Genomic DNA, 11347 nt, shown 5'->3' with positions numbered 1-11347 from the left:
TTTTTTATTTTAAAGGCCTTTTAAAGGGTGCTGAAACGTAAAACATCGGATTGTAATTTCTCGAAGGACTTTAAGGCTCTCTGGGGAAGAGCGCTTACCACAAACCAATCACCTCTACTTGGCACGTAAAATTTTTACATAAATATCTCTTATGCTTTGCGCCTTCACGCTTCCTTACCAGCCAGATAATAAATATGCATTATGTAACATTCAGCTTTCCAAGAAGCTGCATCGGCCCGCAGGGCTCTTCTCACCTTTTCGTACAGCGTCAATGCGCAAATGAGTGCTACTTTATCTCCAGAGGCCCCGTCGCTAATCAATCCTCCTAGACAGCAGTTGCACCCGCACTCACGCTACGTTATTCTTACGCCCTGCCCACCACCCCTGATCCACGAACAACACAGAAAATACTCGTGCCAAGAAAGTCAAGAAAAAAACAACAAACCGGTCCCTTTTACGGGACCGCGCGTAGCCCGCACCTTAAGAGCCCCCCATGCGCGCGCTTCGATTTGTGCCGAATGCGGGCCGGCAAGCCGCGGCTTTCACGTGCCCCGCTTTGAGGGCGCCACCGCGTGGTTCGATGCGACCGAGGCGCCCCCGCGAGTCGCTGGACGCATGCGTGGATGGTGCCCGCCCCTCCCATCCACGGTGGGGAGTGGTTTTACCGGCGTGTTTCGAGACTCTCCTCACTGCGCCAGTGAATGTCGGTCTGCGGCGCTCGTCGGGCGCCGTGTGCTCGCGCTCCTGGCCTATAGGGCGCGCACTCTCTTTCATTCGGCGTGTGCAGCGCTCCTCGCACCTGGCGACTTCGCCGGTTCACGTCTGGCGACAGATCGGAGGTGAAATGTGCCCCTCTCGACGGAACACCATGTGACGGTGTGCGTACGACGGAAGGACTGTTAAGGCCCTGCCTGTCAGTTGCGCGTCATCGCCGTCGTGGGAACAGACGGGAAACAACTTGAGCGAAACAAATAACAATCGCGAAGGACTCCAGCTGGTTCTGACCGCGCGGACCTGATCGTCGCCGTTTCTCGAACCAGTCGGTGAGGCTAGCCGAGCGTTTCACGTGACGGACAGCAAGTGTCAAACTGCGCGTGACATCCCGCTCAGCTGTTTCTTGCTGCCAACTGGAACGCGTCTATGGTAGGACGCTGAAGGGGCTCGTTATGTGAGGTGAGTGAACGTAGTCTTCCCGCGTAGAAGCACGGGCGTTCGAGCGCCTCGACTATACACATTCTTTAGTTTCTAAAACACTGTGTAGTAGCTCAAGTAACATTAATGCTTGACCTACTACATGTTCCGAAGTTGATTCGAGGTGGATTTTTTTATGTAGGTTATTATTAATTCCATCGACAAGATGAACATTGCACACAAGCTGGTAAATTGGTTTCTCTTCCTTATTTCTAGATTTCTGAACTAAGAAAAAAAAAGTGTACGAACCAGCCTAAATCATAGTGATAGTGGTTTATAATCGCGAAAGCACCACCTTTATCTCAACTTAAATCACCAGCCGCCTGCTGTACCACGACGAAATTCTTAATGTCGTCAATAATTCGCATAGTGGCATTGCTACCAAGTGGACGATGCATACTCGTCCGGATAATAATATAGGCGTTCAAAAGTGTTATTTGCTAGCGCATAGCCGTACATTTAATATTAGGGCCACGCAAATTGCTCTTACCGGTTTTAAAAAATGGTTAGGCTGTGTACCAAAGGGCATCGTTCGCATATAATGTGTTGTTTTCGGCAGTTAGTGTCAGCACTTTGAGAGCTAGACGAGTCACGAGCCTACTTTTGTAGAACTTCTCTTTTCTATCACCATGCTTCTTGCTTTGTGTCCTGGTATGTGCCTCCTTGAAATAATTACTGATAGCGGCGTAGTCAAGGCGTTTGCGCGGAACAATCCGAGACGTGGTAGAAGAAGCTTCTTTCGTTTCTTTTAGCGAAAATGCGTATCGTCGGCATTTGAAGCCGTACAACGATGTAATCAAGAAACGAATAGCGACTGTCACTCTATTTCGAAGTTCGGTATAATTAGAGACGCAGAATTAGCTATAAAATCTGACTTAGTATGAATCGCTAGAAGCAGTAACCGCATGAATCTGTACACGTCATGTGAAGCGGCTCCCGCAAGCGTTTGGTGAACAGGTGGTCTATATTTAAGTATCGCGCCTGCCGCGTGCAAAGCGTCGTTGACAAATAACTCAACTGTCCGCATTATCTGCGCTTCCAATGCTCAGTATATTTCTTTACACTCCTTTTCCGGTTATTGGGTATCTTCGCTCGTTTCTCTATAAGATGTCGAATCTTTCGGTGCTCACAAAAGAATTTAAAATAATATTTTTTTTAAATGCTCTTCTTTTAGCCGCAGATACAGTCACCGTTTTCGCACATGTCAGCGACAATCGTGCGAAACGAGGGAGATGCGACATAGCGCTCTCGCCATGGGTTCGGTGCAAACCAACTTCTTTTGCAGCGTCACTGTTTGACAGGGGCTAGTGCAATTAACTCAATTAAATTTCGCGCCTTCTATAGTACGTGTATACCACGGACGACAGCCGGTTACTTATAACAAGTCAATGCATCATTATCAATAAGGGCTTAGCCTGTCGACAATTGAGTATGCTTGAAATTTATTTCGTGGCTCTTCATGCAAGGAGAGCACGCAGATATTGAAGCTTCTCGCTCTTTTTTATCCTTTGTCAGCACTGTTAAGCAGCCCACAAACCATATTATCGCCGTTTCGCTTTAGACGGGCGCGAAATTGCCAACGCGTAAATATCAGAGGTGACACGCGTTACCAGTCTGGTTTCATTGTTTTCGTAGAAAGTGGGGACAGAAACCTCACTCATGCATTTCACGCCCGACTTACTGTAAGATAAAGCACGCCGTTCGGTGACTTGTGTATAGGGGAGACAGGATTATAAGTGCCACGCAGGGAACAACAGGATGATCAGGCAATTTTCAACCATTAGCCCATAGCCATTCGGCTTATCGCCGTTTCATAAAGCTTTTTATCGCCAACCACCCCGTGTCGTCCAACCATCGCTGACCTCCGTTGGTTGACGAGGCGAGGTTGGTGAGCTTTCCTGCATCTCTCTCGATCGCTCTTTCCTTTTTTTTTTTTTTTTCCTTTTCTATTTTTGCTTGCTTATTGCCGCAGGACGTTTGTACATAGTGTAAGAAACTAGGAATCCTATTACTCGGTAATATTTTATGAGCCCCGTTTCAGGCATCAGGCAAGGTACGAGACGTCGTTCCGTTATTATACCGCATACGTGCGACCGCAGTTGCGCCAAGCGTGTCTCGGGCTCGTTGACAGAGACAACTGTCCCGATTGTGCACAGCCCCTCAGGCGCTCGACCGTTCACTATACTGCGCTTCACGGCTTTCGCTTCACAGCGAGCGGGTCTTGCGAATCGCTACCGTCGCGCGGTGTGTCCTTTTGCAGCGGCCGACTGCACCGAGGCATTACTCTGGCCACGGGGCCACGGCTCGCGCACATCGGAATTTTCATTATATCGGAACAGTCAGGTATGAGTACTCGGTTCTTTTGCAACTTCGTGTACATATTGTCAATTCCCTCCGTTTGTATGCACTTGTCTTTCTCTTGCGCTTTTCTTTTTCCCTCCCCACATGTGCTGGCCGATGTTCATCTGCGTCAGCTGTAGGGCTGCACAGTTACGGCGCCTCCGACAGTAATTATTCCAGAATCTGTCGATTTTGATGTCGTACTTTTCTTATGAGATAATAATAATAATAATAATAATAATAATAATAATAATAATAATAATAATAATAATAATAATAATAATAATAATAATAATGACATTCAAACAAAATACTTTAACCACGAAACAGCAATAATGCAAGGAGCACACATCGACTATAGATTACGAAGCTACATGAGTGCCAACTTTGACGAGGTGTCTACTCGCGTCGCTTTTTACTTCGTCCTTTTCTTATAAGTGGGTAAGTATTAACGAGAACTCGCCGTGAGGTTCCCTAAGCACGGCTTCAAATTTTCTCCCACTGTCAAAGTTAAAGCATCACGAAAAAAAAAAAAAAGTAAAACAAGAACTCTCTATATGTCAGTTGCGATGACCTTACGAGCTGCGTTCCGACAAGTGTTTACAGTATACAGTGCAAACTTAATGGTTGTTCCTTTATTACTGCTTGCCAAGCATATTGTCACTCAGATTGTCGAACAATCTTTGCGTAATCCCTGCCTCCGGGCATTACTTGCTATGCGCATGTTCTCAGTGAGCGCGGCAATTAACGTTTCCTGCCTTTGACGGTAGCGTGTCCCGAGGTGACACAGAGTGTGTTTCTGAACCCATTTGAGAAGCTTCACAAACGCAGCTTGAGCACGGTAATTAAAAAGCGTTTAGAAGGCGTTTAGAAAGCTCCCCCCCCCCCCCCCCCCCCGCCTCTCCCGCCCACCTCCACCCGCTGTTTTGATGTGTACGATCAAAAACTTCCGATATTTTTCTGGCATTCGAGCTTGTCGCGTCTTCAACGACATGTAAGAAAAATGTTCACTATCACCTAACAAGAAGTCTTTGTAAGATCACCTAAAAAGAAAAAAAGAATTGGTGTTTTGCTTTTTGGAAAACAGATAACTAAAAGAATTGTAATTTTCTTCAGCTCAGTGTGCATTTTCTTTAAATTTTTTATTCAGTACTCGCATCTCTGCTGGTGAGAGATAAATATATAGTACAACGTGTGATTTCATGCGGTATCATCAAAGCATGCTGTGGCATTTCATGCCACGAAATGCCCCGCATCATGGGTCAGCAGTCACTTTTTCCAGCTTAAGCAGGAACGTGAGTCGCCATATTAAAGCTATAGAATTGCTGTCGTGAACAGTGTTGACTGTATATCTTTAGCATACGATGAAAAGAAAGCGTCTGTCAGCCCTGACTGCAGATCAGATTCATAATTAAGCTCTCTGACACGTTTTCGCTTAAGCTAGAATCAATAATAATAAACGTATACAAAAGCTGCAGATATCTCGCAGGGAGTGACATTTTACGGGACAAAAATACGGCTCGCGCACGTCGACTATTTGTCACTTTCCTATGCCTGTTCCAATAGCGCAAGATGGTCTGTGCGGATATACGCCCATTCGTCGGCAACGGAAATCTATTCCTAATGTATTTTTTTTCTCCTCCCTTTCTTTTTATTCAATAATGGATTTCTTTTCGCACTCTATAGCGTGCCTTTTCAGATTAGCGATAAACGGGGCGTGTCTGCTTGTGTCTTTTTTCTATATCGCGAATGCTTTCTTAAGGGGCGTTAATGCACGAAGTTCTCTTTTTTCTTTGTTGACAAAGTCAATACCGACAGCAGCGCCGACCTGCGTGAAAATGAAGGGCAGAATGCCGCGTGCAAATTTAGAGACGCGTGTTTCGCGAGAGTGGACCCAGCGGCCGTGGTGGACCTTTTCTCTTCTATATGTATGTTTATTTGTATACTTTTTCTTTTTTTTTTTTTGTTTTTCCATACGCATCGTGCGGTATATATAGGTGGTGCATTATACTAATGGCTCGAGGCAAGCGTAAAACGCTATAAGCGCAGAGTTTGTCGATGAGCATACATATTCCGCAGCTGGGCCGACCGCGTTCTGCTTCTCTTCATGATTTGCAGGCGGCCCCTCGTCGGGTAGACGAACGATGCATGATGCTGCGTAGCAGGCTGCGCTTGCGTCGATCCAAGCCACGGTAGTTTCGACCCAGCCCCTTATATCGACGCTCGATTGGTTCCTAACACGCTTAATTCATGTATTGACTTCCCCCGCGTGTGCATTATTCATAGTTCGATAGACGATTTCCTCTCCCCGCGCAGGAGTTAAGCACCGCTGGCATTTTTCTTTTGCCACGGGTGGCAGGCTTCGTTCGTTAGCGTGGACATAAACAGACTGCTATAGGCGCGGTCATCTATTTCAGCCTCATGCGAATGCGCGTGCCGGCGGTCGCACATATATGTTTGGGATAAAAAGGGCTTCAGTATACATATACGCGCTGAAAACTCATTCATATGCTCCCCGAATATGCTCATTTCGAATAAAGGTTTGCGGCGAAATATTAGTTCCGTGATTTAGAGTCGGGGTCTTTAAAAAGCAAAGCATAAAATTAAGAATAAGAGAGATAGTGGCCGAGCAAACGCGCGACCACGAGGCTGTCCGAAACGATCTCATTATTTGCAGGAATGGTTGCGCAGGTACTTCAATTGCTTTAGCTTTATTTTATTTTTATTTTTTCTATAACGTCACGAAGCACTGCGGGGGACAGTAATTGAACCAACGGCCACTGCTTGTCACACAATCGATTCGAACATGAAAGAGGGTCAGCTTCTAAAAGGATGTTAATAGCTATAGAACTTTTCTGGGGCATACCCCTTCTCATTGTGCATATCACGAGCGCTTTGTCGAAAACGAAAGAGGTGGAATGAAGCCAAGCGCACAAGCCATGCAGCTTTCTTCGGCCTTCACAAGCAGAAGCTATTTACACCGTGTCATTTCCGCAGCAGCTCGTTTGAAATTCGTCATACGAACGGCACATCATTCCGCTTGAAGATATACGGCGTCCCTCGTAGCCCCAAGCTTCGGATCGATGTTAAAAACAATACAATTTAACTGCGCTTTCGTCGCACACATTGACATTTCTAAATCAAGTAAACCATTTTCGGAAAAGCTCCTCATTCGACATAAATCAACTCCATTCGGTGTTGATCTGTGTCATTTTGAGAGCGCCCTTAAAGACGATAATAAAATCAATCGCGCTGCCAAACCGGCGTTGCAGGCGTACCGCTGCGTGTCTCTTCTTTGCTGTCGTACTCTTTTTTTTCTATTTTTTTTTTTGTCAGCGTCATGGACAATTTATGAGTGCTTCGTTTTATTTATCGGCGCCACTGCCACGAGAAGCAGCTGCTCGCTGGGGGCGCTCTCTCTGGGCCAGCTCTTCGCGAGCGGTGTCGCTTTTCGGCGAGACACGAGAGAGCGAGTGTGTGTTTCCCCCCATCGTCGGTCGGGGATCATAAGCAGCCATATTGGACGATCGCGGTACCCACTCCCTGGCCTGCCTTCCCTCATCCGAGTTACGTCTTCGGCTGGCCACGTGCAATCACAAAAAGAAACGCCCGCCTCAGAGCGCGCGCGCCGCCTTGCGAGAAAAAAAAAAAAAAAAAAAAAAAAAAAAAAAAAAAAAAAAAAAAAAACGGGGCCAACCGCGCAAAATGCACACCATCGCTGACATCGCTAGGACGATGTGGCCAGGTGTGTGTGCCCTCGTACATGGGTGCGAATAGCGTGATGTGCATCCAATCTTACCGAAGACGACAAATATGTAGCCTTTGTGTGTGTACGCACCAGTATTTCGTGTCTCTGACATTTCCTGTGGAGCGCCTGCAATAGAACCGATGCTATCTGTTGGCGCATACATATTTTAATCACTAAAGGAGATGTAAGTTATATACGTGGTGTGCTAAAATGTCTGCATACGTCACGGTGAGAGGGCGCTATAGGCATCTCGTGAGACTCATGTCGCGTATTTTTAGAGATAACTGCGTCAAACTTTTTTTTTTTTTTTTTTTACATTAATGAGGACGCATTCCGCATTCAAGGAGCGCCTCTGTACGCGCGATCTGTTGTCACACCGAGAGTTTCCGTTATGTATGGGAACCAAAAGCCAAGTTCAAGATGAAATACTCACTTTCTGTTGATTTATGCGCACATATTTAATGTTCAGCAATTTTGTATCGTGTCTATCAAGTACCGACTGGTCTCACTGGTGCACAGGCACCGCATTTAACCATGAGACAGTTCTCTATTAAGAACCCCTCCATTGTTGGATCATTATCGGGGCATTCAGTTAGACTGCGCAATTTGTGTCTAAACCGCTCCGGTGAATCCAGCGCTACGAGTACAGCATTAGTTAATAATTCGAATAGCTGAGGTAAGTAACACACACCAGTCCACCTATATATATATATATATATATATATATATATATATATATATATATATATATACCGGGTGTTCAAAATTAAGCTTTACAGATATATTTAAAAATCGCCTGTGGCAGGTAGGATAATTCTTATCATTGAGCTGGGTTATTAGACGAGGCGGACATTAGTAGCACGAGAAATTCAAACACATATTCAACTAACTAACAGAAATTGCCTAATGAACTTCTTAGTTAATTACTTTACGACATATATTGCAATTTACAAATTGTATCCGGTAAGCTTGCAAGACGTATCCACTTAAAATGAATTTGCAGGATGACACCAGTTTCGAGATATTATTTCCCAAAGTGTGGGACGAAATGCATGGGCGTTCCAGTTACTTTTGTGCTTCAATGTACAAAACAGCATTTTGGTAAAAAAGTAAGTGCAACAACAGTGCGTTTTTACGGCGAGTTTGATGGCGCATATCTCTAAACTGGTGTCATTCTGGAAGCTCATTCTAAGTGGATACGCCTGACAAGCTCATCGGCTACAATTCGTAAATTGCAATATGTGTCGTTAAGTAATTAAGTCAGAAGTTAATGAATAATTTTCCTTAATTAGTTGATGTGTGTTTCGATTTCTCGTGCTACTAATGTCCGCCTCTTCGAATAACCCAGCTCAACAATAAGAATTAGGCTCGCTGCCACAGGCGATTCTCAAAAATTCCGTAAAGCTTTATTTTGAACACCCTGTATATATATAACCGACGCCACTGTTTAGCGCATACGTATTTTAATCACTAATAACTAATACAATACTAATTTTAATCACTCAGGGACTAAGGGAGTATTTTAATCACTAAACTAGGTCAAACTAAACCAGCTAGCGCAAGACAGGGATAATTGGAGATCGCAGGGAGAGGCCTTCTTCCGGCAGTGGACATAAATATAGGGTGATGATATATATATATATATATATATATATATATCGGGCGGTGACCCGCAGCGTTGTCTGAAGAGCCCAATCAAACACTCTCCTCGTTTAGAGGAGGTCACCTTTGTTCGCTTTCAAAACCAATAACATTGTCTAACCTCAGTGGTTTTTCTTATCTACTTGGCTGACAAGAGGCGAGGAACGCCCTCTAGTGGAGAGGGTTTCGATGGGGCCGAACCAGCACAGTGAAAATAGATAACCGCATGAAGAGGGTGGTGCCGGCTTCTCCGATTGGTCCGCTTCGCCTTACTTAGCTTGCGGTGGCTGGTCGAAAATCGCGGCGGCGTGCAACGGAAGGATAAGAATGCCGCTAAAACGGATCCTCAGCAAGGAAGAATTGGCAGAGCGATGTCGTATGCATGTCGAAAGGACTCGATAGCGTTTTACTGCCACGCAAAAAGGTTTATCATGCGCAAATAAATACATGCTCACCGGCAGGAGCGAGTAGCGAAGGCCTGGACGATCGGCGGGCAGCCATCTTCTATTCCTTTCGGAACGGGGAACTCTGTGGCTATTCAGAAAAATTTTCAGTTTTGTTCGGCATATTGATGCATTTTTTTCGCGTACACGTCATTTTGACGTGGTGAGTTTTCGCGGTTTTGTGAGGTCGCGCGACAGACAGGCGAAGTGGGCGTAGCCAGAGAACATTGGACCAATAGTAGAAGGCCAGTGGTGAAAAGGCGTCGAATCAGGAATGATTATTTTTCTTTTGTGCGGTTTAATAATGTATAATCAGTGTGTACACGTTATATCAGGTAGGGAACTATCGCGGTTTTTGTGACGTCGCGTGACAGACAGGCGAAGTCGGGAGTGGCCCGAAAATGTTTTGACCAATCGTGGAGGCTGATTGCAGAAATTGGAATCAAAACTGTTTGGAATCATTTTACGTTATAGCGCCCCTGATTCGTTATACGAGTGTTGTCCTGTGTATGAGCTATTCGGTAAGACAGCAGCGGCACCTAGCAGCAGCCATGGGCAGCTAGGTGCGGGAGAGTTAGCAAGGAAAATGGTGCTGCAATAATTGCTAGATTGTTTTAGCTCCTTTCTTAAAGGAATGTATCCGTCGCTTATCGATAAGTAACCTCTTCAGTGACTATGTACGCGACTTCTTTTGTCATTTCTGTCGAGCGGTGGCAAGAATATTAACCACGAACGTTAGCCTTAACGTAAATTAAACGCTCATGCTCACTCAGTGTGGCTCCATTTTTCTTCTGAGTGCAGCATATGTCGCTACGTACAGACGACCACTTTACTGAAGACGCTACCATGTTTGACGGAGATATTGGACGTGATGCGTTTTAGTATGTACGGCGAAAGAGTTTTTTTTTTTCTTGTCTCGTAATGCCTGCAGCAAATGAACAACTTGTGCATGAGAAGTGAGTTGGGGATTAAATCTTTTTGACGAGTAAACTCAGCAAGGTAGGCTGCAGAGTAAATGCATGTTTAAATACCCTCTAGTTACGATGACTCACTAGAAAATGCAGAAACCATCTCCAGCCACCTCATCGTAAAAATTATGGGAATTCCACGCATTTACAAGCAGTCTATCGTAATTCGTGACTGAAGGGGATAAGGTCCAGAGCAGACGCAAATTTAAACGCACAAATTAAAAAAAAAAATACTGATGTGACTAATCCGCAGGGTGCAGCTTTTGAGGCTTCTATAGCAGACAAATTTGGTGCATTTTCACCACTGTGAAATACAGAGCTAATTTGTGAGTGGAACTTTTTTTCGCAAGAATCGAAAACATTGTAACCATATCACATTAACTCAAGGCTCATATATAAATTTTGTCCCCTTAAGATGCTCTAACAGACGCAGTCTACATAACTGAGATACCTGCTATTGGTACTCAGTTTCAATGAGCTAGGTATCAGCAAATTCAAATTTCTTGCTCCACTACAGGTGTGCCTCCATGCCCCTTTGGCGTATCGTCAAATTTACGCGAATGTCAACACAGGAGGGGAGTTTTTGAAGAGAGAATACTATACCTAACGTGTATAGGCGTAGTAGGAGCTTTTGTAACTTTCTGCGATGAACGTTGCTGATAAATTCTTCTTACTTTCACTCAGACGTTCAATCTGCGTCCCGGCTTGATCTGAGGAGAAACTTTAAATTCTAGGTTTTTACGTGCTAAAACCACGATCTGATTATGAGACACGTCATTGTGGGGCACTCGTGATTAATTTCTACCACCTGGTGTTCCTTGACGCTCATCGCACGAGCATTTATGCATTTCGCCCCCATCTGAACGCGGCGCCCACGGCAGGGTGAGGTGAAATGAACTTTATTTTGAAATGAACTTTGGGATCGTACTCGCAACCTCGAACTCATCAGCACAACGCCATAGCAACTAAAAGCTATCGCGGCTGGTACAGGAGGAACGTTCTCCTTATGCAAGCTT

General features: G+C 45.0%; 1 protein-coding gene across 1 annotated transcript in view; it reads left to right on the top strand.

The window, feature by feature from the left end:
- The first annotated feature begins 655 nt into the window (after positions 1 to 655).
- The window catches only part of LOC119465325 (protein O-mannosyl-transferase Tmtc3), a 333204-nt gene continuing 322512 nt past the window's right edge, over positions 656 to 11347 (top strand). Inside the window, exon 1 of the mRNA XM_049669279.1 lies at positions 656 to 1173. The gene's annotated coding sequence lies outside the window, so the exon portion shown is untranslated. The remainder of the gene's footprint in view (positions 1174 to 11347) is intronic.

This window comes from Dermacentor silvarum, chromosome 1 (genome assembly GCF_013339745.2).
Source record: "Dermacentor silvarum isolate Dsil-2018 chromosome 1, BIME_Dsil_1.4, whole genome shotgun sequence".
NCBI classification, from domain to species: domain Eukaryota; kingdom Metazoa; phylum Arthropoda; class Arachnida; order Ixodida; family Ixodidae; genus Dermacentor; species Dermacentor silvarum.
This window is presented reverse-complemented; position numbering and strand designations above follow the sequence as displayed.